The following is a 26,840-nucleotide window of genomic DNA, read 5'->3' as shown; positions in this document are numbered from 1 at the left end:
TCCAAACACAGCCTGGTCCGACACCTGCGCACTGAGCCCCTGTAGTCTGGGGTCGGCACATTCTCCGTCGCGGGGAATGCTAGGTAAATAAGAAAGGCCACTTTAGTGAATGGAACAGGATTTACTGTGATTGCATTGGGCACTGAACCATGTTTATTCTGGCAGTTAGACTTTGTTTTTGCCGCTCTTAATAACTCCTATTCCTGAGCTGGAGATTAATGTTCTGTATAAATATTAAATAAATTAGCTTGTTTCAAATATCTATGGATCATAATTAACCCAGATCTAGTTAAATGTATTAAATCTCTGCAATTCAGTTGGACGTTTCCTGATCTCGGTTATAAATCGGTCAGTCTGTGACGAACATGTAGATATCTAGATCGACTAACACTGCCGCATGTTTGCTGTTAGCGGATATCCGGAGTAGTGAATCAATATCGAGAGAAACCGACTTCAGAGAAATACAAAGCAGACGGAACCTGAACGTGAGACCGGCAGTCATTGAACACGTTGTGTAAGCCGAATATAAACGGATGCTAAGAGCCGAGTATAAAGGGAATGAACGGTTGGGCCCAACGCTTCTGACTGCGAATTTATTTATTGTTTCAAAGTCCTGTTTAATGCCATAGGAATCGTACATGAATGATTTTCGTCAAAATTAATTTCATTCACAATTATTCTTAGTTATGAAGTGCTGCAGTTAAATGCCATTTCTGACCTGACAGGGATATTAAAATTACATTGGTTGTAATGGCCTGGAATCATGCCCGGATCAACTACTTGGAAGACGGTTATGCTCACCACTATACCACCATCGCCCACACAAACTGCTTTGTTTTTACGGACTAACTAATTCTTGCGGCTCTTAAGAAGGACAAATGCTATGTTCAGCAATCAGAACATAAGCACGGTGCTGGGACACGTTCCCTCCAATTAAGAATGACACTGCGAATAGTTAACTTACTTGGGCTCAGCCCGCACCCAATTTATTCGTTTTAAGCACTTTTAATTTTAAAAATAATCAACAGATATCAGGAATGTTTTCTTGCAAATTGACTAATTTGACGACATTAACCTGCTGGAAGGCACTAAGTTTGGTGTGGTAAAACGAGCCTCTTCCTGTCACTTTCTAAAATGTGAGCAATGGTGGTATACTAGTCAGCTGCCTTCCAAGCAATTGACCCAGCTTCGAATCTCTGCCATCGCAATCGAGGTAAGTTTACCATGCCTCGCAGGCCCGAAATGATTTATGGTACCTTGCAGCAGGATTTTATAAGAGCAAACCTGTTGCACTGGCTGTCGACAGTGACCATTTTATAACCGAGAATGTCTGAGGGTCATTTCTGATCAGGAAACAGCTTAATTGCAGAGATTCAATGTTAATTTAGATTTGGGACAAGTGTGATCCATAGAACATTAACCTGCCCTTACATTGATACTGTAGGTGGCTCTGAAAAGAGCCTTTGAGTTATTAGATTAAATCCTGTCCGCTTTACTTGCTCTTGGACGTACTGGTGGTTTCTTGGGCAGCAGCAAAGCCTGGATATTAGGCAGCACACCGCCCTGAGCGATGGTCACCTTTCCCAGCAGCTTGTTGAGCTCCTTTTCGTTGCGGGTGGCCAGCTGCAGGTGTCTGGGGATGATGCGAGTCTTCTTGTTGTTGCGGGCCATGTTGCCGGCCAGTTCCAGGATTTCAACGGTCAGATACTCGAGCACAGCAGCATGTAGACCGGGGCTCCGGCACCCACATGCTCAGCGTAGTTCCTCTTCTGCAGCAGCCTGTGAACAGGGCCCACAGGGAACTGCAGTCCGGCTCGGGAGGTGCGAAACTTGGCATTGGCCCAAGTTTTACAAGCGCGTTTTACTCTACTAGACATTTCCACAATCCACACGTTCAGAGAAAGAATTAGAACCTGCTCCCACATCTGCCCTCCTTTACCTTCTGGAGGAGTGCAGGGAGCGAACTTGTGATTGGTCGTTCTGTGGTGAAGTTCATTAATTCAAAAATCACGCCAATAATTGTTAAAATAGTGGACTATGTGCATAAATTAACCATTAGTCAAAGATTTCGCAAAATGATTTATTTCCATTCGTCGTATTCTCTATTTCCCTTGCAAGATCCAAGCTGTTACAAGCAGCATTAAATGTGGCTACTATTTCAAACTATCTGTAATGGGAGGGAATCAATCCCCATTGATTCTGTAACGGGACACATTCCAACTCAAGCTTTGTGAAAGTTAGGTTTCATAGATTATCGATCGATCCCCCGCACAGGCGGCAGTGAGACCAGAACTGGGAGTCGCTCTGTGAAAAGAGAAGAGCGACAGAGTGTTCAAACTGCCCCGGCTCTGGTCTCTAAGAACTCCCATTCTGGGTTGTTGCACCACGGGGTGTGTCGGTTAATAAATGGACTGACCCGCAACAGGATTTGAATAATAAACTTAAAGGGCTTGCGAGCGAGAATGTGTGACTGAAATCTGAGTCTCAGCCCCTAAGCAAGCTCTTAATTCAGCAGGCGGTGTAAATGAACGGGTCTGAGAGGAAAGGGAAAGTGCGAGCAGCGACCGTTGGGAAATTCCAGTGACACTAAGGTCGAACAGGACAGTGAAGCTGCTTATCGGAGAATTCAAACCCCAATCTATTCCTGGAACTGCAAAGGTTCTCACACACTTGTTCAGGAAATAATTAGTGATTTGAGTCTAAAGGGTGATGCATTTGTGGAGCTCCTTCAGAGAGGTTGTGGGTGGCTCTGAAAGGAGCCGTTATGTTTGGGTTTGATCGCACAGGACAGCGTGCAGTTTTACTTGAAGCTGGTGTCCTTGGTCACCGCCTTTGCCCCTTCCGACACAGCGTGCTTGGCCAGATCCACGGGCAGCAGCAGGCGCACGGCGGTCTGGATCTCCCGGGAGCTGATGGTGCGGCGCTTGTTGTAATGAGCCAGGCGGGAAGCCTCACCCGTGATGAGTTGCAAAATGTCGTTCACTACCATGTTCATGATGCCCATGTCCTTGGAGAAGATGCCGGTGTCGGGGTGAACCTGCTTCATCACTTTGTAGATGGAGTAACTCTGCTTCCTCGACTTTCTGCACTTCTTGCCGCCCTTCAGCGATATTTTCTTGATTACTTTCTTGGCGCCTGTCTTGGCGGTAACTGTTATCTTTCCGTCAGCCATCGTCTCGTTCAGTCCGGCGCAGATTTGAGGAAACTCTGCTCCGAGCCTGCATTACATGGGCAGCCCCACACTCCGCCCACAGCCCTATGCTAATGAGGGGTGGGTGGCAATGATTGTCATTAGTTCATTAGCCGCCATGCCAATATCCATTGTTCTGTGTCTCTCGAATAGGCCTCTTTAAACATCCAATCATTTGTTGCTCCCCGCAACCACAAATTCTTGAATGAGGTCATCAGTCACAACCCCTCCTGATTCATACTCTGTTCTATTCTGCACTCAGGCAAAAGTCTTACCAGGAAGGTTCATTCATTTTTTAGTATATATTCCATAACCGGAACAGTAAACTAACTGCTCTGTCGATCTAGACTTCTACATGTTCGACAGACATTGACCGCTTTATAACTGAGATCGAGTGAGGGTCACTTCTGGTCAGGCAACTCCCAGCTTATCAACCGTAGGGATTTAATATTAAACGGTGAAATAGAGACTTGGATTTATATTTCGTCTTTCAGGGACCATCGGACTTCTGAAGGTGCTTCACAGCCAATGAAGTACTTTTTGAAGTGTCGACACTGTGGTAATGTAGGAAAGGCGGCAGCCATTTCGCGCACAGCAATGTGATGATGACCAGATAAGCCGTTGTGTTATGTTGATCGAGGGATAAGTATTGGCCAGGACACCGGGGATAACTGACCTGCTCTTCTTCAAAATAGTAGCCGTAGGATCTATTACGTCCACCTGAAAGAACCGAAGGGGCCTCGGTTTAACGTCTCTTGCGATAGATGGCACCTCCAACAGTGCAGCACTCCCTCATTACTGCACTGGTGTGAGAGTCTAGATTGTTGTGTTCAAGTCCCTGGAGTGCGACTTGACCCCACAACCTTCTGAATCAGAAGTATGAGTGCTACCCACTGAAGCACAGCTGATAAGATTATGATAAATCGATCAGTTTCTTCAGACAGTAAGCAGCCCTTTCACAGATAGAATGGTGGATCTGAAAAGAACCAACGTGTTATTAGATTAAATCGTGTCCACTTTACTTGTTCTTGCTTGGTCCAGCATTGGATTTCTTTGTCAGAAGCACAGACTGGAATTTTGGCTGTTCAGCCATGATCCTATTGAATTGTGGAGTAGAATTTCCAGAAGGAATTCGATAAAGTGCCACATTTGAGATAACGGCACAAGATTAAAGCTCACGGTGTTGGGGCTAATATATTAGCATGGATAGAGTATAGGCTAGTTAACAGAAAACAGGGAGTCAGGATAAATGGGTAATTTTCCAGTTGGCAAACAGTAACTAGTGGGGTGCCAAAGCGATCGGTGCTGGGGCCTCAACTATTTACAATCTATATTAATGACTTCGATGAAAGGGCTGAGTGTAATATAGCTAAGTTTGTTAATGAGACAAAGATGGGGAGAAGCAAATTGTGACGAGGACACAATAAATCTGCAAAGGGATAAGTGAGTGGGCAAAATGTTGGCAGATGGAGTTTAATGTGGGAAAATGTGAGATTACGCACTGCGGCAGAAAAAATAGTAAAGTAAATTATTATTTAAATGAAGTTAAATTGCAAAATGCTGCAGTACAGAGGGGCCTGGAGTTCCTTGAGCATGAAACACAACAGGTTAGTATGCAGGGACAGCAATTAATCACGAAAGCAAATGGAATGTTGGCCTTTATTGATTGGGGGATGGAGTATAAAAGCAGAGAAGTCCTGCTACAACTGTACAGGGTATTAATGAGGCCACACCTAGAGTATTGTGTACAGTGTTGGTCTATATTTTCAAAGAAGGAAATACTTGAATTGGAGGCAGTTCAGAAGAGAAGGTTCACTCGGTTTATTCTGGAGATGAGGAAATTGACTTATGAAGATAGGTTGCGTAGTTTGGGCCTGTACTCATTGGAGTTCAGCAGAATGACAGGCAATCTTATCGATACATATAAGATAATGAGGGGTCTCGACAAGCTTGAAGCAATGAGAATATTTCAACTCATGCGGGAAACTAGAACTAGGGGGCTTAGTCTCAGAATAATGGCCGTCTATTTGAAACTGAAATGAGAAGAAATTTCTTCTGAGGGTCGTAAATCTGTGGAATTATCTGCCCAGAGAGCTGTGGCGGCTGGGTCATAGAATATATTTAAGGCAGAGATAGACATATTTGTGAGCGATAAGGGAATAAAGAGTTATAGGGAGCAGGCAGGAAAGTGGAGCTGAGTCCATGATGAGGTCATCCATGATCGGATTGAAAGGCAGAGCAGGTGCAAGGGGCCAAATGGCCTACTCCTACTCCTATTTCTTATGTTCTTGTGTTCTCGGCTTCGATCTGATAGAGCAGCCCCTTGTGCGTCACCTTACCAAAAACTTTCAGGTAGTCTCGACAGGGGAGCATGAGAACTGGTGGGTAGGGGGTTTCTGCTTCAGTCTCAGACAGGGGAGGGTGGAGTGGGGTCTGAGACAGGGGAGAGTGAGGGGTTCTAGGTCAGTCTGATATATGGGAGGTTGAGGGTCTGGGTCAGTCTGCGACATGGGAGGGTGAATGTGAGGGGGTCTCGGTCAGTCTGCGACATGGGAGGGTGAGGGTCTGGGTCAGTCTGGGAGAGTGGAGGGTGAGGGGGGTTCAGTCTGGGACAGGAGAGGTTGAGTAGTGTCTGGGTCTGTCTAGGACAGGGGAGGATGAGGGGAGGGTTCTGGGTCAGTCTGGGACATGGGAGGGTGAGGGGGTTTCTGGGTCAGTCTGGGAAAGGGGAGGGTGAATTGGTTCTGGGTCAGTCTGGGACAGGGGAGGGTGAGGGGGTTCGGGGTCAGTCTGGGACAGGGAAGGGTGAGGGGAGGGGGGTCCTGGTCAGTCTGGGACAGGGGAGGGTGAGGGAGATCTGGGTCAATCTGGGACAGGGGATGGTGAGGGGGATCTGGGTCAGTCTGGGACAGGGGAGGGTGAGCGGTGTTTGGGTCAGTCTGGGACAGGGGAGGGTGGGGGGGTCTGGGTCAGTCTGGGACAGGGGAGCGTGAGGAGGGTCTGGTTCTGGGTCAGTCTGGTACAAGGGGGTGTGATGGGGTTCTAGGTCAGTCTGGGACAGGGGTGGTTGAGGGGGTTCTAGGTCAGTCTGAGAAAGGGGAAGGTGAGGGGAGGGGTGCCTGGGTCAGTCTGGGACAGGGGAGGGTGAGGAAGACCTGGGTCAGTCTGGGACAGGGGAGGGTGAGGGGGATCTGGTTCTGGGTCAGTCTGGGACAGGGGAGGGTGAGCGGTGTTTGGGTCAGTCTGGGACAGGGGAGGGTGGGGGAGGGGGGTCTGGGTCAGTCTGGGACAGGGGAGGGTGAGGGAGATCTGGGTCAGTCTGCGACAGGGGAGGGTGAGAGGGATCTGGGTCAGTCTGGGACAGGGGTGGGTGAGGGGAATCTGGTTCTGGGTCAGTCTGGGACACGGGAGGGTGAGCGGTGTTTGGGTCAGTCTGGGACAGGGGAGGGTGGGGGGGTCTGGGTCAGTCTGGGACAGGGGAGTGTGAGGAGGGTTTGGTTCTGGGTCAGTCTGGTACTGGTTGGTGTGATGGGGTTCTAGGTCAGTCTGGGACAGGGGAGTGTGAGGGTGTTCTCGGTCAGTCTGGGATGGGGAGGATGATGGGGTTCTGGGGCAGGGGAGAGTGAGGGGGGATCTGGGGAAGGGGAGGGGGAGGGGGTTCTGGGTCAATCTGGGGCAGGGGAGGGTGAGGGGTTCTGGGTCAGTCTGGGATAGGGGACGGTGAGGGGATTTGGTTCTGGGTCAGTCTGGGACTAGGACAATTGTGGGAGGTGTTGTCTGCTCCAATCATGTACAGTGCCCAGTAAGTGGCGCACATTTCCTGAGTGTGTTCTGGGAATTGAAGATGATTGCTTTGTACTTCTGCACCCAGTCAGAATCACTTTTTCAGGGGAGGGGAACTGCTGTGGATTAATGTATCTGGCGTCTGGGGGGCTTCTCCAGGGTCCGTGAGGACCCACGTGGTCTCTGTGGTCTCTCAAGCTTCATCAATCTGACTAAGGATTCATGACCAATAGGTTTGGAGAAGTTGCCCTTCTGTCTGCGGACCCTCCAGCAGCGACTCCCCCAAAGATAAAGCAGTTCGTGCACCCCCTATAGTGTGCAGTATGTTCAGTTTCTGACCCTGAGCTGCCCCAGGGAGGGGGCAGTGTGTGATGTCCCTTTGCGGTGCAGTATGTTCAATGTATGACCCTGAGCTGCTCCAGGGAGGGGGCAGTGTGTGATGTCCCTGTGGGGTGCAGTATATTCAGTGTCTGACCGAGAGCTGTCACAGGGAGGAGACAGTGTGCGATATCCCTGTGGGTATGTTCAGTGTTGACACGGATCTGCCCTCATTCCTCCTGCTCTAGGTGGGTAGTCACACTCAAATCAGGCCGAATTAATTGGAGGGACAGCGTCATCTACTGTACACCGGCGGTATTGCATGGCACATCATGTCCAGCTCCATCCCAGAGAAATCCAAAACCAACCTGCAGATTCAATTCATTTAAAAAACTTTAGCTCCATTTGTTGCAGCTTTCAGTATTTGAATAAAACCCTTCTGATATTTTGTATCAGTCTTGTATTGTATGGGGTTAATCACATAGGGTTAATTATGATATTTAGTCATTCATAGGGTGCCTCTGCTCCCATGCCCCATAGAATGTTGTTGCTATTTCGAGACAGAGAGAGCGAAGCGACCTTGAGATGCACACCACCTTGTTATGAGATGGTCCGCGGCTTGAGCTCTCAAGCTTTGTGGACAAGCATCTGGGACATTACAGATTAGTAGTTGGCCATAAGCCACATGCACCCATGTTTTGTTCAATAGTATGTTTATTTGATAGTATAAAGATACAGCACTGTCCCGTTGCTCTTTGAACTTCACCTTGGACCGTGATTCGCGAGTGGTGCCGAGACCCCCAATACTTCAGACCAGCCGTCGCTTGTGGAGTTCCCGATGGGTGGAAGGCCGTGAGCATTATTGCATCTTATCATACATTTATTTTCTTCGTAAACTGTATTATTAATATTTATTTTCTCTCAGTAAACGGTGTTTTATTCTTTACTTCATTTGTCTTGTCTCTTATTTAACATGCATCCAGATCCCAAACCTGGGTCTATTATTATTGATCCAAAACAGCTCTTCACAGTAGAAGATACTAAATACATCCCAATAATAGATTATCAAGGGAATTTAGGGAAGGGGAACTTAAAACTATCACTGACACTAAAGAAAAAGCACTCGGTAAAATAATGGGACTAAAGCCGGACAAATGCCCTGGACCAGAGCTGGTCAAGTCCCCTGGAGCAAAGGTGGGCATGTCTCCTGGACCTAATGGCCTGCATCCTAGGGTCTTAAAGAAGTGGCTACAGTGACAGTGGATGCATTGGTTGAAATCTGACAAAACTCACTGGATTGTGGAGAGGTCTCAGCGGTATGGAAAACTATGAATGTAACATCGTTATTTAAAAAAGGAGGGAGACGGAAAACAGGAAATTATAGACCAGTTAGCCTAACATCGGTTGTTGGGAAAAGCTGGAGTCCATTATTAAAGAAGCATTAGCAGGACATTTGGAAAAGCATAATACAGACAAGCAGAGTCAGCATGGTGTTATGAAAGGGAAATCATGTTTAACAAAGTTGCTTGAGTTCTTTGACGAAGTAATGAGAAAGGTGGATAAGGGGGAACCAGCGGATGTGGTGTATTTGGATTTCCAGAATGCTTCTGATAAGCTATCATATAAAAGGATACTGTTGACAGATTTGGGGTAGTATATTAGCATGGATAGAGGGTGTGCTAACTAACAGAGTCAGGATAAATGGGTCATTTTCCAGTTGGCAAACGGTGACTAGTGGCGTGCCACAGGGATTGGCCTGAACTATTTAAAATCTATATTAATAATATAAGAACATAAGAAATAGGAACAGGAGTAGGCCATACGGCCCCTCCAGCCTGCTCTTCCATTCAATAATATCATGGATGATCTGATCATGGATTCAGCTCCACTTCCCTGCCCGCTCCCCATAACCCCTTATCGTTTAAGAAACTGTCTATTTCTGTCTTAAATTAATTCAATGGCCCAGCCTCCACTGCTCTCTGAGGCAGCAAATTCCACAGATTTAAAACCCTCCGAGAGAAGAAATATTTCCTCATCTCTGTTTTAAATGGGCGGCCCTTATTCTAAGTTCATGCCCTTTAGTTATCATCTACCCCATCAGTGGAAACATCCTCTCTGCATCCACCTTGTCAAGTCCCCTCATAATCTTATACGTTTCGATAAGATCACCTTCTATTCTTCTGAATTCCAATGAGTAGAGGCACAGCCTACTCAAACTTTCCTCATAAGTCAACTCCCTCATCCCCGGAATCTACCTAGTGAACCCTCTCTGAGCTGTCTCCAAAGCAAGTGTATCCTTTCGTAAATATGGAAACCAAAACTGCACGCAGTATTCCAGGTGTGGCCTCGTCAATACCGTATATAGCTGTAGCAAGACTTCCATACTTATATACTCTATCTTCTTTGCAATAACTTGCAATAATTAATGACCTGGATGAATGGACCGAGTGTAATGTAGCCAAGTTTTCTGTTGAAACAAAGATGGATGGGAAAGCAAATTGGAGGAGGACACAAATAATCTACAAATGGATGTAGACAAGCGAAGTGAGTGGGCTAATATTTGGCAGATTGAGTATAATGTAGGAAAGTGTGAGGTTGTCGACTTTGGCAGGAAATTTAAAAATACAATTTATTATTTAAATGGAGAGATATTACAAAATGCTGCAGTTCAGAGGGACCTGTGTGTCCTTGTGTGTGAAACACACAGTAGTATACAGGTACAGCAAGTAATTATGAAGCCAATAGAAATGTTGGCCTTTATTGCAAGGATGGAGTATAAAATCAGTGAAGTCCTGCTACAACTCTACAGGGTATTGGTGAGACCACACCTGGAGTACTGCGTACAATTTTGATCTCCTTATTTAAGAAGGGATATACTTGCATTTGAGATAGTTCAGAGACATCTCACAAGTCTAATTTCTGAGTTGAAAGGGTTGTTTTATGGGGATACGTTGAGCATGTTTGGCCTATACTCATTGGAGTTTAGAAGAATTTGAGGTGATCTTATTGAAACATATGATACTGAGGGGACTCGACAAGGTAGATGCAGAGAGGATGTTTCCACTCGTAGAGAATCTAGAACTCGAGGGCATAGATTAAGAATAATGGGTAGCCGATTCAGACCTGAAATGAGGAGAATTTTCTTCTCTCAGAGGGTCGTAAATCTGTGTAATTCTCTACCCCAGAGAGCTGTGGCGGCTGGGTCATTGAATATATTTAAGGTGGAGATAGACTGATTTTTGAGCAATAAGGGAGTGAAGGGTTATGGTGAGCGGGCAGGGAAGTGGAGCTGTGCCCAAGGTCAGATCAGCCATGGTCATATGAAACGACAGAGCAGGTTCGAGTGGCCAATGACCTACTCCTATTTCTTATGTTTATTTAAAGGGTGTATTATAGATGCAAACAAAATCAACATTATTTTTTTATCTGACCATTTTTCCGTTGATTAATTTGTCAAATATCCAGAATATTAAACTCCAGCCCAGTTATAGGGGAATGAATATCAGCAGAAAGAAAGCCCAGCTGTCAGAAGGGACACGATTCAGTCTGGGACATCAGCAGAATCCAAACCTTGCAGTGTGTTGTGAACTCGCTGGTGTGTCAGCAGGCTGGATGACCGAGTGAATCCATTCCCACACTCAGAGCAGATGAACGGCCTCTCCCCAGTGTCAAATTCCTGGTGTGTCAACAGGCTAGATGACGAGTGAATCCCTTCCCACACTCAGACAGGTGAACGGCCTCTCCCCGGTGTGATCTTGTTGCTGTTCCAGCAAGCGGGATGAGGCAGTGAATCTCTTCCCACATTCGGAGCAGGTGAACGGCCTGTCCCCAGCGTGAACTCGCTGGTGTGTCAGCAGGTTGGATGACTAAGTGAATCCCTTCCCACACTTGGAGCAGCTGAACGGCCTCTCGCCGATGTGACTACACTGATGAACTTCCAGCTCAGATGGGTAATTGAATCTCTTGGCGCAGTCTCCACATTCCCACTGTTTCTCCGTGATGCGGGTGTCCTTGTGTCTCTTCAGGTTGGACGATCAGTTGAAGCCTGGTCCACACACAGAACACGTGTATGGTTTCTCTCCGCTGTGAATGGTGCGATGTTTTGCCAGGCTGTGTAATTGGTTAAAGCTCTTTCCACAGTCAGTGCACTGGAACACTCTCACTCGGGAGTGTGTGTCTCGGTGCTTTTCCAGTCACATTGATGTTTGAAGTATGTTCCCACAGACAGAACAGACAAACATTTCTCCTTCACATTCAAAGTCCGATGATATTCAGTTCCTGAGGAATCCAATGATTCCGTCAGATCTTGATGTGATGGATTGATTTGAGTTTCCCGTCTGCAAATCCTTCCCTCATGATACCCTGGAAAAGGAGTTTACAAAATTAATTACTGCAAGTACAGGGCAGAAATTCAGAACAGACAATTCCAGATTCTATGGAACATTCTTTCCTCTCTTGTTCCTCCAAAACTGTAAATTCCCACACCATACGTTCTTCCCCTCCCTGTCCTGAAATTCAAACACATCGCACGTCTGAAGGTAGCTTGTCCTCTGCTCCCAATTTTCATCACCAACTCTGACTGGGTTCAGTTCGACACTCACTGGTTCCGCTCCCCTGAAGGTGCTGACTCTGGCTGAGTTCAGTTCTACACTCACTGGTTCCCCTCCCCTAAGGTGCTGACTCTCACTGGGTTCAGTTCTACACTCACTGGTTTCCCTCACTCTCCCTCCACAGAAGGTGCTGACTCTGGCTGGGTTCAGCTCTACACTCACTGGTTTCCCTCTCACTCCTCCCCAAAAAGTGCTGACTCTGGTTGGGTTCAGCTCTACCCTCACTGGTTCCCCTTCCCCTCCTCCCTTGACGCTGCTAACTCTGGCTGAGTTCAATTCAACACTCACTGTTTTCACTCCTCCGAAGGTGCTGACTCTGGTGGGTTCAATTCTACACCCACTGGTCCTGTGAAAAGGTATTGATATTGTTTATGTCACTCATTGGTAAAATGGAACACTTTTAAATTGCTTGGTTAATTTGACTAAACACTTTATGTGTCACTCTATGTTACTGTGTGTCTGTGTGGGATTGACAGGTGTTTATAGGACAGACAATGCCACTCACTCTCTGGTACGGTGTTTCACTCTGGGATTGACAGGCTTGTATAGGAAATACCTGCCAGTCACCCTCTGGTACTGGGTGTCAGTGTGGGATTGACAGGTGTGTATAGGACAGACACTGCCATTCACTCTCTGGTATGTGTGTCATTCTGGGATTGACAGGTGTGTATAGGAAATATCCGCCACTCATTGGCTTGTCATACAAATCACTTTGGTAATTGTAGTTGACTATAGGATAATAGTGTACCGGTCACTCTCTGTAACTATGTGGCAGTGTTTGATTGTCAGTTGAATATAATATATAGATATTTAACTCCCACTCTCTGATACAGTGTGACCAATTTAACTGATAGCCTTTATGTTACTATCAGATAAAGTGTAACAGTGTTGGATTGAGGGAGAATATAGGAAAAAGACTGCCACTGTGATTCTCTGGTACTGTGTTTTATTGTAGGATTGACTGCTGACTATGGGATAGACACTGTACCTCTCATGCTTGGATATTGCTATCAGCATGGGATATATTTGTTAACATGGGATAGATATTGCATCACTCAATCTCTGGTACAGTGAGGCAGAGTTGGATTGCCAGGTGAGTGTTGGATAGATACTGCCTCTGTCATTCTCTGACACTATGTAACAGGTGAGTGTTAGATAGATACTGCCTCTCTCATTCTCTGACACTATGTGACAGGTGAGTGTTGGATAGATATTGCCTCTGTCATTCTCTGACACTATGTGACAGGTGAGTGTAGGATAGATACAGCCTGTCTCATTCTCTGATGCTATGTGAGAGGTGACTGTTGGATAGATACTGCCTCTCTCGTTCTCTGACACTATGTGACAGATTCTGATTGACAGGTGAATGTAGGATGGACGCTTCCATTTTCAATCTCCGGTGCAGTGTCGGTGTGGGACTGACTGGTGATTATAGGATAGATACTGACACTTTCATTCTCTGATCCATTGACAGGTAAATATAGAATTAATATTGTGGGTGTCTGGTATGGGAGTGTGGATTTGACTCTGTATCTGTCCATCTCTGGTAGGTGAATGAGGGTTTTACTCTGTATGTCAGTTTCTGATACGAGAGTGTGGGTTTTATCCTGTACCTGTCAATTTCTGGTAATTGCCTGTGGGTTTCATTCTGTATCTTTCCATTCCTGGTGTGTGAGTGTGTGTTTTGTGCTGTATGTGTCCATCTCTGTTATTTGAATGTGAGCTCTATTCCATACACGTCATTCTCCAGTATGTTAGTATTGTTTTACTGTGTACCACCAATTCCTGATAGATTATTTGTTTTACTTTCTAATATAAATTTTTATTCTTTAGGTGAGTGTTTATGCTGACTCTGTCGATCTCTGATATGTAAGTCTGAGTTTTACTCTGTATTTATCTGTCACTGGTATGTGAGTGTGGGCCTTTCTCTGTACCTCCGTTTCTGTTATGGGAGTTTGGGTTTTATTCTGTGCCTGTCAAGTTCTGATATGTGATTATGGGCCTACTCTATACCTGATAATTTCTGCTTAATTGAGAGTGGGCTTTCCTTTGTACCTGTCAGTTTCTGGCATGGAAGAGAGGTATTTACCCTGTACCTGTCAATTACTGATAGGCGAGTACTGGCATTTCACTGTATGTCAATTTATGTTATGGGAATATGCATTTTAACATGTGAGACTCTGATGTGTGAGTGTGAGTTTATACTGCATCTCTCAATCTCTGATATGCGAATGTGTGTATTATTCTGTACTGGACAGGTTTTGATATATGTGTCAGGGGTTAAGCTGTGCCTCTAATTTCTGGTATGTTAGCCAGCCTTTAATTGTATCTGTTAGACGACACTGTTGTATATTTTACACTGTACATGTCAGTTTCTGGTATGTGAGTGTGGTGTATAATCTGTATCTGTCAGTTTCTGGCAAGTGAGTGTGGGTGTTTAATGCACCTGTCAGTGTGATCTGTATCAATGGTGAAATAGCGTATGATTCTACTGCTCCATGTGGCTGTAAGATTCACAATGTAATTCTGCCACTTCAGCTCACTGAGGAAATGACAGCCTCTTATGCCTGTGTTAATAGCATTGAGGTCAGTTCTGTGTCTCTGCGCTCTGTGTGTGAGAAGGAGCTGCCTGCACTGTTCCTTGTGTTCTGGATGGAGGGAAGATCACATTTGTTCTGGCTGGTTAAAGAATTTTGCTCTGAGAATAATAATACGAGAACATTAGTTCTAAGATATGGATGCGGGGGAGAATATGATGTATCTGAGAGAGCGACAATGTATCTCTCGATCACTAGCAACATGGTTGTGGAGAACTCAGCTCACCGAAACAATATTACCGGCCTTTAAAATATCTTCTCCCACACTCCTCTCCTGGTGTTTACAATAGATGCACTTTGTGAAACTCCCCACATCCTCACTGACAGGCAGTGTTGCCACAGCTCACTGGACAAGAACAACAGACACGGTGAGATTGGAACTGAAACAGAAACATTCACTACTGATTTGGGGAAAGAAAGCAGCAATGATTTGAACGAGTGAGGTAGTTTACTTTCTCTGTTACCTTACACTGTCCATACACAGCCCGAGAATGGCCTCTCCCATCCCCCACTCACACAATGTTCCGAACTAGTTCCTGCTTCACTCTGCCTCTTACACACAGCCCCCGACGGAACTAAACCAGTAACGTTCACTACTGGTTTGGAGAGTGAAAGCATTTATGATTGTAAATCGCAGATTCTGCCCATTCTGTCTCCCTTACCCTGGACACACGCTATCCATACACAGCCTGAGAATGGCCTCTCCCTTCCCCCACTCACACCACGCACTGAGACTGGTTCTTGCTCCACTCTGCCCCTTACACACAGCCCCCGACACCCCCTGAACTCCCCCCGGACTTAATGCCGATCTCTGAGTCCATCTGCGGACACGCTGCCAAAGCGCTGCGCTGCTGTAAGGAGGCTGCTGCTCGCTGGCTTACCCCGGGGCCGCGGTATCTCCATTCCCGGCTGTTTTAAACCATCTTCTTCCGCTCACTGAGTGAATGGCGATCACAGGCAGTGCTGGGGGAGGAGAGGGCGCATGCGCTATTCTGCTCACTGAAAATTGATAGAGTGGGCGGGGCTGAACTGCGCATGCGCAGCTCTCTGCACTAATTCAGCCTGTAAAAACAAAGTGCACTTTTCCCAATTTACTTTCATCTGAATTTGAACAAAGGAACTGGGCCTGGGGGGAAAGGACAGAGAATGATTAAAGCTGGAAATCCTGTTTCTTGGAGCTGCTCAATTTGGGTCATTCCGTGCAGGGTGCTTCTCTCCATGAACCCATCTTCACAAAGCAATACTGCAGAAACATTGGAGGGAACGAGGTAGTGGGAGTGTTTGCTGGGTCAGTGCAGGAGTTAATATCTGACAGAAACAGTCCCAGATCAGTTTAATAAGAGAAAACACTCGGTCACTGAGAGTAATACCAAAGTGGATAATCAAGGCGTTATATGAAGGGAGAAACTTGATGCATTCACTATTACTAATCAACAGTACCCGGTAAAATAATGGGACTAAAGGCCAACAACTCAACTGGACCTGATGGCTTATATCCTAGATTCTTAAGGGAAGTGACTGCAAAGATAGTGAATGCATTGGTCGCAATCTACGAAAATTCCCTGGGTTCCGAGGTGGTCCCATCAGATTGGAAAACTGCAAATATATACACCTCTATTTAAAAAGGGAGGCAAACAAAAAGCAGGAAACTATAGACCAGTTAGCCTAACATCTGTTGTTGGGAAAATGCTAGAGACCATTATTAAGGAAGCAGTAGCGCAACATTTGGAAAAGCATGATTCAATCAAGCAGAGTCAGCATGGTTTATGTAAGGGAAATCATGTTTGACAAATTTGCTGGAGTTCTTTGAGGATGTAACGAGCAGGGTGGATAAGGCAGAACCAGTGGATGTGGTGTATTTGGATTATTTCCAGAAGGCATTCGATACATAAGTGGTTACTGCAGAAGATAAAAGCTCATGGGGTTGGGGGTAATATATTAGCATGGATAGAGGATTGTCTAACTAACAGAAAACAGAAAGTCAGGATAAATGTGTCATTTTCCGGTTGGTGCCTCAGGGATCGTTGCTGGGTCCTCAACTATTTACAATCTATATTACGTACTTGGATGAAAGGACCAAGTTTAAAGTAGCCAAATTTGCTGATGATTCAAAGATGGGTGGGAAAGCAAATTGTGAGGACACAAAACAATCTGCAAAGGGATATAAACAAGTTAAATGAGTTGTCAAAAATGTGCCAGATTTAGTATAATGTGGGAAAATGTGACGTTATCCACTTTGACAAAATTAATAGAAAAGCAAATGCTAATTTAAATGGAGAAAAATTGCAAAGTGCTGCAGTACAGAGACACCTGGGGTTCCTTGTGCATAAAACACAAAAAGTTAATATGCAGGTACAGTAAGTGATCAGGAACGCAAATGGAATTTTGGCCTTTATTGCAAGGGGGTTAAATTATAAAAGCATTGAAGTAAGCTACAACTGGACAGGGAATTGGTGATGCCAAACCTGGAGTATTGCGTGCAGTTTTGGTCTCCGTATTTAAGGAAAGATATACTTACATTGGAGGCTGTTCAGAGGTTGATTCCAGAGATGAAGGGGTTGTCTTATAAGGATAGGTTGAGAAGGTTGGGCCTATACATATTGCAGTTCAGAAGAATGAGAGGTGATCTTATCGAAATATATAAATTACGAGAGTGATCGACAAAGTGGATGCAGAGGGGATATTTCCACTCATATGGTAAAGTAAAACTAGAGGGCATAGTCTCAGAATAAGGGGCCACCCATTTAAAACTGAGATGAAGAGAAATTTCTTCACTTAGAGGTTTATAAATCTATGGAATTCTCTGCAACAGAGAGGTGTGGAGGGTAGGTTATTGAATGTAATTAAGGCAGGGGTAGGCAGATTTTTGAGCGATAACGGAATAAAGGGGAGCCGGCAGGGAAGTGGAGCTGAGTCCATGATCAGATCAGACATGATGTTATTGAATGGCGGATCAGGCTCCAGGGGCCACATTTCCTTCTCCTCGTTCTTATGTTCTTATGAGATAATAACCCTGGAACTGTCCACGGGGATTCCAACCCTGGCACTGTACATGGAGATTGTAACCCTGGGAGTGAACAGCTTTGGGTCTATTCTGTTACAAGTGTCTGGGATGTAAACCGTAAGCTTAGGACTGAGCAGCACCTTTAAGAGAGATGGTAAGAATTCCGAGGTGTTGAGAGTGAAAATAAAAACTAAGTTAATGCATCACACACGAGGATCGGTTGGGAACAATACACAGACGCACCTCACGTTGCTCCTGCACTAAGATGGCCGCGTATGAGCCTTGCTACTCATTGAATCAAGATGGCTGAGCGCTACAGATGCCTTCCTGTACAAAATGGCCGCCATCATCCTGGGCCTGTGCCCGGGAGAAAGTCCCGAGGCTGCAGTCGCTAATATCCAGGTTATTATTCTGGGCTTCCGGCTGGCATCAGTTGTTTATGAAGCTTCCCCGGCTACCCACTTGTCCATTAATCCCCTCCGCCCCGCTGAAAATAGGCTCTTTTGCGCAGCAGGTGATCACCGTGTCTGATCCACCATTACACGCACCACGCATGCTCCAAACTTACACAGATTCCGTATCTGCGCACTGGGCCCCTATCGTGGCAAATGCTGGGTAAATGCACCACCATCGAAAGGCCATGTCAGTGAATTGATGAGGATTTACTGTGATAGAAAGGCTGCATTAGAGGGAGTAGCATGCAGTGGCCTGGCCCGGAAATCTCCGCGGTCCCGGCCTGCAAGACCATCAGCAGGCCGGGGCCATCAGAGGGAGCAGTGTGCGGCAGCATACCACTGGAGGAGGGCGAGGGTTATAGAAATATAGAAAATAGGTGCACAAGTAGCCCATTCGAGCCTTCGATCCTGCACCGCCATTCAATAAGATCATGGCTGATCATTCCTTCAGTACCCCTTTCCTGCTTTCTCTCCATACCACTTGATCTCCTTAACCGTAAGGCCCATATCTAACTCCCTCTTGAATATATCCAATGAACTTTCATCAACAACTCTCTGCGGCAGGAAATTCCACAGGTTAACAACTCTCTGAGTGAAGAAGTTTCTCCTCATCTCAGTCCAAAATGGTCTACCCCTTATCCTCAGACGATGTTCCCTGGTTCTGGTCTTCCCCAACATCAAGAACATTCTTCCCGCATCTAACCTGTCCAGTCCCGTCAGGATCTTATATGTTTCTATGAGATCCCCTCATCCTTCTAAACGCCAGTGTATAAAGGCCCAATTGATCCAGTCTCTCCTCATATGACAGCCCAGCCATACCTGGAATCATTCTGGTGAACCTTCGCTGCACTCCCTCAATAGCAAGAACGTCCTTCCTCAGACTAGGAGACCAAAACTGAACACAATATTTCAGGTGAGGCCTCACTAAGGCCCTATACAACTGCAGTAAGACCTCCCTGCTCCTTTATTCAAATCCCCCAGCCATGAAGGCCAATATACCATTTGTCTTCTTTACCGCCTGCTGTAAATGCGTGCCCACTTTCAGTGACCAATGAACCATGACACCCAGGTCCCGTTGCACCTCCCCTTTTTCTAGTCTGCCGCCATTCAGATAATATTCTGCCTGCATGTTTTTGCCCCCAAAATGGATAACCTCAAATTTATCTACATTAAACTGCATCTGCCATGTATTTGCCCACTCACCTAATTTGTTCAAGTCACCGTGCAGCCTCTTAGCGTTCTCCTCACAGCTCACACCGCCACCCAGTTTAGTATCATCCGCAAACTTGGAATTATTACACTCTATTCCTCCATCCAAATCGTTAATGTGTATTGTAAAGAGCTGAGGTCCCAGCACTAAGCCCTGCGGCACCCCACAAGTAATTGCCTGCCATTCTGAAAAGGTCCCGTTTATCCAGACTCACTGCTTATTATCTGCCAACCAGTTCTCTATCCATGTCAGTACATTGTCACCAATACCATGTGCTTTGATTTTGTACACCAATCTCTTGTGCGGGACCTTGTGAAAAGCCTTTAAAGTCCAAATACACCACATCCACTGGTTCTCCCTTGTTCACTCTACTAGTTACATCCTGAAAAAATTCCGGAAGATTCGTCAAGCATGATTTTCCTTTCATAAACCCATGCTGACTCGGTCCGATCCTGTCACTGCTTTCCAAATGGCCTTCATTTTTAGGGGATTTGAGTATAGGAGCAGAGAGGTCTTACTGCAGTTGTACAGGTCCTTGGTGAGACCGCACCTTGAGTATTGTGTGCAGTTTTGGTCTCCTAATCTGAGGAAAGACGTGCTTGCTCTTGGGGGAGTGCAGCGAAGGTTCACCATACTAATTCCCGGGAAGGCAGGACTGACATATGAAAAAAGATTGGATCGTCTAGGCTTATACTCACTGGAATTTAGAAGAATAAGAGGGGATCTCATAGAAACATATAAAATTATGATGGGCCTGGACAGGATAGATGCAGGAAGAATGATTCCGATGTTGGGGAAGTCCAGAACCAGAGGTCACAGTCTAAGGATAAGGGGGAAGCCATATAGGACCGAGATGAGGAGAAACTTTTTCACCCAGCGAGTGGTGAACCTGTGGAATTCTCTACAACAGAAAGTTGTTGAATCCAGTTCGTTGGATATATTCAAGAGGAAGTTAGATGTGGCGCTTACAGTTAAGGGGATCAGGGCCTATGGCGAGAAGGCAGAAGTGGGGTACTGAAGTTACATTAATCGCCATGATCATATTGAATGCTGGTGCAGGCTCGAAGGGCCGAATGGCCTACTCCTGCATCTATTATCTATTTGTTTTATGTTTCTATGTAACTTATCTCTGTGGAATTAACTAGCAACCATTAAGAATGATGTATTATGTTTACACACACATACAGACACACACACACACACACACACACACACACATACACACACACACACACACACACACATAGACAGATACACACACACACTCACACACATACACACATAGACACACACTCACACACATAAACACATACACACACACACTCACACTCACACACATACAGACACACACACATACTCACACACACACTCACACACACCTACTCACACACAGACACACATACACACACACACATACACACACACTCACACTCACACTCACTCACACACACACACACACACACACACACACACATATATATATATATACATGCAAAGTCATTGTGTGCACGGTTTTGAGTTTACTACTCATCCTGATGCAATACATTTCTTAGGGCGTTAGGACCCTGCGGGAGCCCATCCGGCGGTGATTCTGTATCAGGATATAAAGATCCTCCTCCTACTGCTTGCGGTAATATTTAAAGGGACATGGACTCCCCTTTTCTTTGCCTATTTATACTTAAAGGAACAGTCCAGTTTATCTTCGAGTGTTGGAGGATTTCACGAACCGAGCTCCCATTAACAGTTGCTCCCTTCTGTACTGTGCAGTGATTGTAAAGCTATTTCCGTGACTTGCGCCTTTCTAAAATGTCTCATTGATTTTGTGATCCATTTGACTTGCTTGTGTAATTTGGAAAGATTTCAGAATTGTGCAGTGTGACGAAGGTTTAGTTTAAAGGTGAGTAAAATTTGTTTCAAAATATGCTTTCTAACCCTCCCTCAGCCCCCAAATTTTAGAATACTCTGCAATACTGACTGAGAAGGTCCGAAGTTCGATCCTTGATCTGGGCTGTTAGTTGATTTCAGCCAAGGCAGCAGTTCAGGAGTTATAATTATTCTCAGTACCACTGCGTTAAATATCAGTAAAAATTAACCACTGCACCTGCTCTTGAAACCGATCCAATGACATCAACTGGGAAGTGTGTGGATGTCATTTGAGGGCAGGATTGGACTTGGCTCTGATGCCTACCGCAGTGGAAATGCTGCTGACACTCACTGAGTCGACTGATGGTGAGGCAGCAGAGGTTAATAAATGTCTGTGGAATTGCACCCAGCCAGATTCAGCACTTTCTGGAGAAAAGAACTCGCCGACGATTAAATGAATGTTGATTTTAGACAGTAAGGATGGAGGGAGAATGTCTAGAATAAGGGATTTACAGCTTAAAAGGGACAGGAGGGTGGCAGTGGGGGACAGAATGTTCTATAGAATTCAGAATTGTCTCTTCTGAATTTCTATCCTGTACTTAAAGTAACAACTTCTGTTGCCTCCATTTGCAGGGCATTAGAAGGGAAGGATCAGCAGCTGGGAAACTCAAACCAAACATCACTTCAAAATTTGAGGGATTCACCAGATTCATAAGGATCACCTTAGCATCAGCCTTTGCAAAAATACCAACCACAGCGGGGAGAAACAGGACAAATGTTGTGTGTGTGGATGCACCTTCAACCAATCGTCTAGCCTGTGAGACTCATGTGCCAAGCTGACTCAACACTGTAAATGTGGGGATAGTCGGAATGGGTACAGATGCACGTCGGGTGGAAACACATCAGGGAGAGACCGTTTACCAGCTGAGGGAGTGCAGCGAAGGTTCACCAGACTGATTCCCGGGATGGCGGGACTGACCTATCAAGAAAGTCTGGATCAACTGGGCTTGTATTCACTGGAGTTCAGAAGAATGAGAGGGGACCTTATAGAAACGTTTAAAATTCTGACGGGGTTAGACAGGTTAGATGCAGGAAGAATGTTCCCAATGTTGGGGAAGTCCAGAACCGGGGGAAACAGTCCAAGGATAAGGGGTAAGCAATTTAGGACCGAGATGAGGAGGAATTTCTTCACCCAGTGAGTGGTGAACCTGTGGAATTCTCTACCACAGAAAGTTGTTGAGGCCAATTCACTAAATATATTCAAAAAGGAGTTAGATGAAGTCCTTACTACTCGGGGGATCAAGGGGTATGGTGAGAAAGCAGGATTGAGGTACTGAAGTTGTATGTTCAGTCATGAACTCATTGAATGGCGGTGCCGGCTAGAAGGGCCGAATGGCCTACTCCTGCACCTATTTTCTATGTTTCTATGTTTCTATGAGTGTGGAAAGAGATTCAGTCTCTCATCTCACCAACTGACATTCGAGGGCATGGATAACAGACTTTCTCCTGTGAATATAGAGCTGGGTTATTGGACCATGATGTTTTTACTTGTTCATCTTGTTGACTGTAAACCTTTGCAAATTATTTGACATGATCAGTTTATTTGTACATATTTTAAAAATACATTTACTGAGTGGATTCAAAGTTAAATTGAAACCAGCTTTGCAGGCATGATACACTATTCAAACATCGAAGGTGAGAGAGAGGCTGTGGGCATGCTCTAAGTCCTGTCGCTGAAAGTGATTAACAAACTGGGTTTTGTGTTTAGTGATCCCGGGCGCGTTGGCTATCCGTACCCTGAACACCAAAGCAAAGAGAGGCATTCTGGATGGTATGGGGAACTGTGATTTGTCCCTGAGAGTAACCAAAGGCATGAGAACTGAAACAATCTAGAGTAAGAAAGGAGAAAAGGCGCAACATGAAGCAGTCGGTAACAGGAAATCAATTTGACTCCTCTTATCGTGGAGACATCAAATATCGACACACTGTGTCATTTGAAATATCAAATTATTAAACCCCAGCCCAGTTTCCGATGTTAGAAGCAAATCCCAACTGACAGAGCAAACACGATTCAGTCAGGATGCGATTAACAGCAGTAATAACAGTAGATCCCAACCCCTGCAGTCACTTGTGAACTCGCAATTCAGTTGACTGAGTGAATCCCTTCCCACACTTCCCCAGTGTGAACTCGCTGGAGTTTCAGCAGATCCGATGACTGAGTGAACCCCTGCCCACACATGGAGCAGGTGAACGGCCTCTCCCTGGTGCGACTGCGGCGATGAATTTCTAGATCAGACGGGGAACTGAATCCCTTCCTACAGTCTCCACATTCCCACGGTTTCTCCATGGTGCGGGTGTCCTTGTGGCTATTCAGTTTGAACGATCATTTGAAGTTTTGTCCACACACAGAACACGTGTAGTTTCTCCCCGCTGTGAATGATGCAGTGTTTTTTCAGGCTGTGTAACTGGTTGAAGCTCTTTCTACAGGCAGTGCACTGGAACACTCGCACTCGCATGTGTGTATGTCGGTGCTTTTCCAGTCACACTGATGTTTGAAATATATTCCCACAGACAGGATACCGAGTTTTGCGCGAGTATTCAGGTCTCGTCTGCTTCAAGCAGATCTTGCTATTTTGGGAGATTGGTCTCATGACTGGCAAATGGTGTTTAACTTAGATAAGTGCACTGTTATGCACGTGGGCAGGGGAAATGCTCAACATTCAGTCATGCGTCAGGGATAAGCATTAAAGAAGGTGGAGACAGAAAGAGATTTGGGCATTCTAACACATACATCTTTAAAGGTACTTGAGCAGTGCCGTGAATCGATAGCTGGAGCAAATAGGGTGCTGGGGTATATCCATAGGACAATTGAGCTAAGACGAGGCGTACTACTTTGTCCTTGCAGAAAACATTATTCAAGCCACTGTGTAGTTTGGTCTCCTCATTCGATAGGTGATACTGTTGCTTTATAAAAGTCCAGCGGTAGGCCACTGGACTGATTCCAAGGTTGTTTCCGAGATCGAGCGAAAGAGTTCGGAACCTACATTTTCCTGAAGCGTAGACTCAGAGATGATCTGACTGAGATTCATAAGATAATGAAGGGAATAGTTGTTTCGGGCTAGATCTAGGTTAGATGTCAGGAGCTGATTCTTTTCCCAGAGAACAGTGGTTCTCTGGAGCAGGCTGCCATCTCGTGTGGTGGATGCTTGAATTCAGTCAAGCTGAGAAGCGTAGAGGAACAAAGGAACCTTGGAGTGCATGTTACAGATCCCTGAAGGTAGCAGGCCAGGTAGATAAGGTGGTTATGAAGGCATACAGAATACTTGCCTTTATTAGCCGAGGCATAGAACAGAAGTCCAAGGAGGATATGCTTGAACAGTATAAAACACTAGTTAGGCCGCAGCTAAAATACTGCGTGCAGTTCTGGTCACCACATTATAGGAAATGTGTGACTGCACTAGATAAGGTACAGAGGAGATTTAGGAGGATATTGCCTTGATTGGAGAATTTTAGCTTTGACGAAAGATTGTAACGGCTAGATTTTGTTTTCTTTGAAACAGAGGAGGCTGAGGGAAAACCTTATTGAGATGTACAAAGTGATGACTTGTCTGGATAGAATGCATAGGAATGACCTGTTTCCCTTGGCAGCGGGGTCAACAACCACAGGGCATGGATTTAAACGAATTGGTTGAAGGTTTAGAGGGGTTTTGAAGGGGAATGTCATCACCCAGATGGTCTCTGGAAATCTCTGCCTGAAAGGATGGTCGAGGCAGAAACGCTCACCTCATTTAAAAATTACTTGCATTTGCACATGAAGTGCCGTAACCTACAAGGATACGCACCACGAGCTGGAAAGTGGGATTCGGCTGGAAAGCTCTTTGTCGCTAGCCACAGATATGATGGTCCAAAATTGCGTACTGTACTGTAACACAGTGTTTATAGAGCTCGCATAGCGTTCCTGCTCTGGTATTCTATGCCTCAGCTAATAAAGGCAAGTATTCTTTATGCCTTCTTAAACATCTTATCTACCTGGCCTGCTACCTTCAGTGATCTGTGGACATACACTCCAAAGGAAATCTGTGTCCCGGATCTGTCGTTGTCTCTCAGGATGACAATACAACCACACCCTTCAGATTCCGCCTTTGGCGATTGAATGCTGGTTTGGTCAGTGTATCCCGGCCGCTCCTTCAGGAGTTTATTGATTCTAAAATGAAGACTTTTTCCAGGCGTATGGTGTAGTTCTGCTCTGTGAGATGTTTGTGAAAGAGGAGAACGAATGCGAGCTTTCAGTGTGGGGTAGAAGTGATGTTGTTTGATGGAGAAATGACAGAATCTCAATCGGTGCAGAGAGAGGCGAGTCAGTGGCACACCTTACCCCTTATCAAATCCTTCTGACTTGCGGCTGACACACTGAGTAGAAGTTCCGGGACTGCAGCAAATTTCACGCTCGCCTCACACACGAACATTCGCGGATTCTGATCCAGGGCGGAATGAATGATTTTGGAACTTGCTCCACGTGAACCTCCGGGGGGGGGGGTTCTTCCCCTGTATAAAAGCGGCGACAATTGTTGCTTCCTGTTACACTGAACAACGGCTGCACCAGATTCCCGGTGTGAGACACACTGAACATTCTTACTCAAACAATAAAATACCCTCTGTAAAATTAGAGCTGATGAAAATGTATCACAAGCAACAGAAAAAACATTTATGAAAGATTTGCCTTTCACTCGGTGACCATTGTGCGATGGCATTTAGTCTGAACAGAAAGTTGATGCATCAAATAGAACAATGGTTCATCTTCTAATAGTGTTTAAATTGTTGTTGAAATTCAGGTAATAAGGTGTATTATACAAATGTTAACCCAGGACCTGAATTTGTGGACCACGTTCTCTTCTGTGATGGTCTTACGATACCTCTGGGAGCAGAATTTGTGTAGTGCAGTGGTTATCACATTCGCCTCACACACAAAAACGTCACCGTTGCATAAACCAGGTGGAAACATTTTGAAAACCTTCCCCATTAAAACTGAATCAGTATTTCTAAAACTCAATTCATTTTGTGGTTAAATATGAATAAAGTAAAATATCGCATTCAACCCCATATGTTTTCACTCTATAATTTTGGGCCACCAGCAGCAGCAGAATTATATCGAACCACAATCTGCAGCGTCCTAGCCTCATCTATCACTCACTGTACCATTACTATCAACCAGGGGATCAAACCTGGTTCAATGAGATGTGTCGAAGAGTTTGCCAGGAGCAGCATCAAGCTTACCTAAAATGAGAGACCAAACAGATGAAGCTGGATATGGTATCCAGGCGTAAATGCTGCTGAGATACAGATCAGCCATGATCTACTTGAAAGATACAACAGGTAAATGGTATATACTTTAATACATAGCGTGTACAGCGAATAAAGCGGATGAGCTAAGAAAACAGATAGATACTTGGAAGTATGACATTATAGCCATTACAGAAACATAGCTGAAGAAGGGCAAATTGGCAGATTAATATTCCTGATTACAGGATTTTAGACAAGACAGAGAGGGGGATCAAAAGGGGAAGAGGCATTGCGGTATTGATTAAAGAAACTATTACTGCGTGGATGGGGATGATATGTTTGAGGGACCATCAAATGAGGCCATATCAATCAAATTGAAAAATAAAAAATGGCGATCACACTGCTGGGCGTATATTATAACCCCCAAATAGTGGGAGGGATATAGAGGAGCAAATATGCAGGCAAATTGCTGTGATGCCCAAAAATCATAGGGTAGTAATAGTAGGGGATTTTAACTATCCAAATATTGA

At 45.3% G+C, this 26,840-nt stretch overlaps 1 long non-coding RNA gene and 1 pseudogene across 1 annotated transcript in view; one reads left to right on the top strand and one right to left on the bottom strand.

Annotated features, from left to right (window-relative positions):
- LOC139229914 (uncharacterized) overlaps window positions 1–22,853 on the top strand; it is a 31,424-nt gene extending 8,571 nt beyond the window's left edge. Inside the window, exons 2-3 of the long non-coding RNA XR_011587863.1 lie at window positions 13,735–13,770; window positions 21,664–22,853. This is a non-coding gene — a long non-coding RNA (uncharacterized lncRNA). The remainder of the gene's footprint in view (window positions 1–13,734; window positions 13,771–21,663) is intronic.
- On the bottom strand, window positions 1,477–1,877 carry LOC139230599 (histone H2A.J-like; annotated as a pseudogene).
- Window positions 22,854–26,840: the final 3,987 nt, after the last annotated feature.

The sequence above is a fragment of the Pristiophorus japonicus genome, chromosome 19 (genome assembly GCF_044704955.1).
Source record: "Pristiophorus japonicus isolate sPriJap1 chromosome 19, sPriJap1.hap1, whole genome shotgun sequence".
Lineage (NCBI taxonomy): Eukaryota > Metazoa > Chordata > Chondrichthyes > Pristiophoridae > Pristiophorus > Pristiophorus japonicus.
The sequence above is the reverse complement of the archived record's forward strand: the minus strand, read 5'-3'. Positions and strand labels throughout refer to the sequence as shown.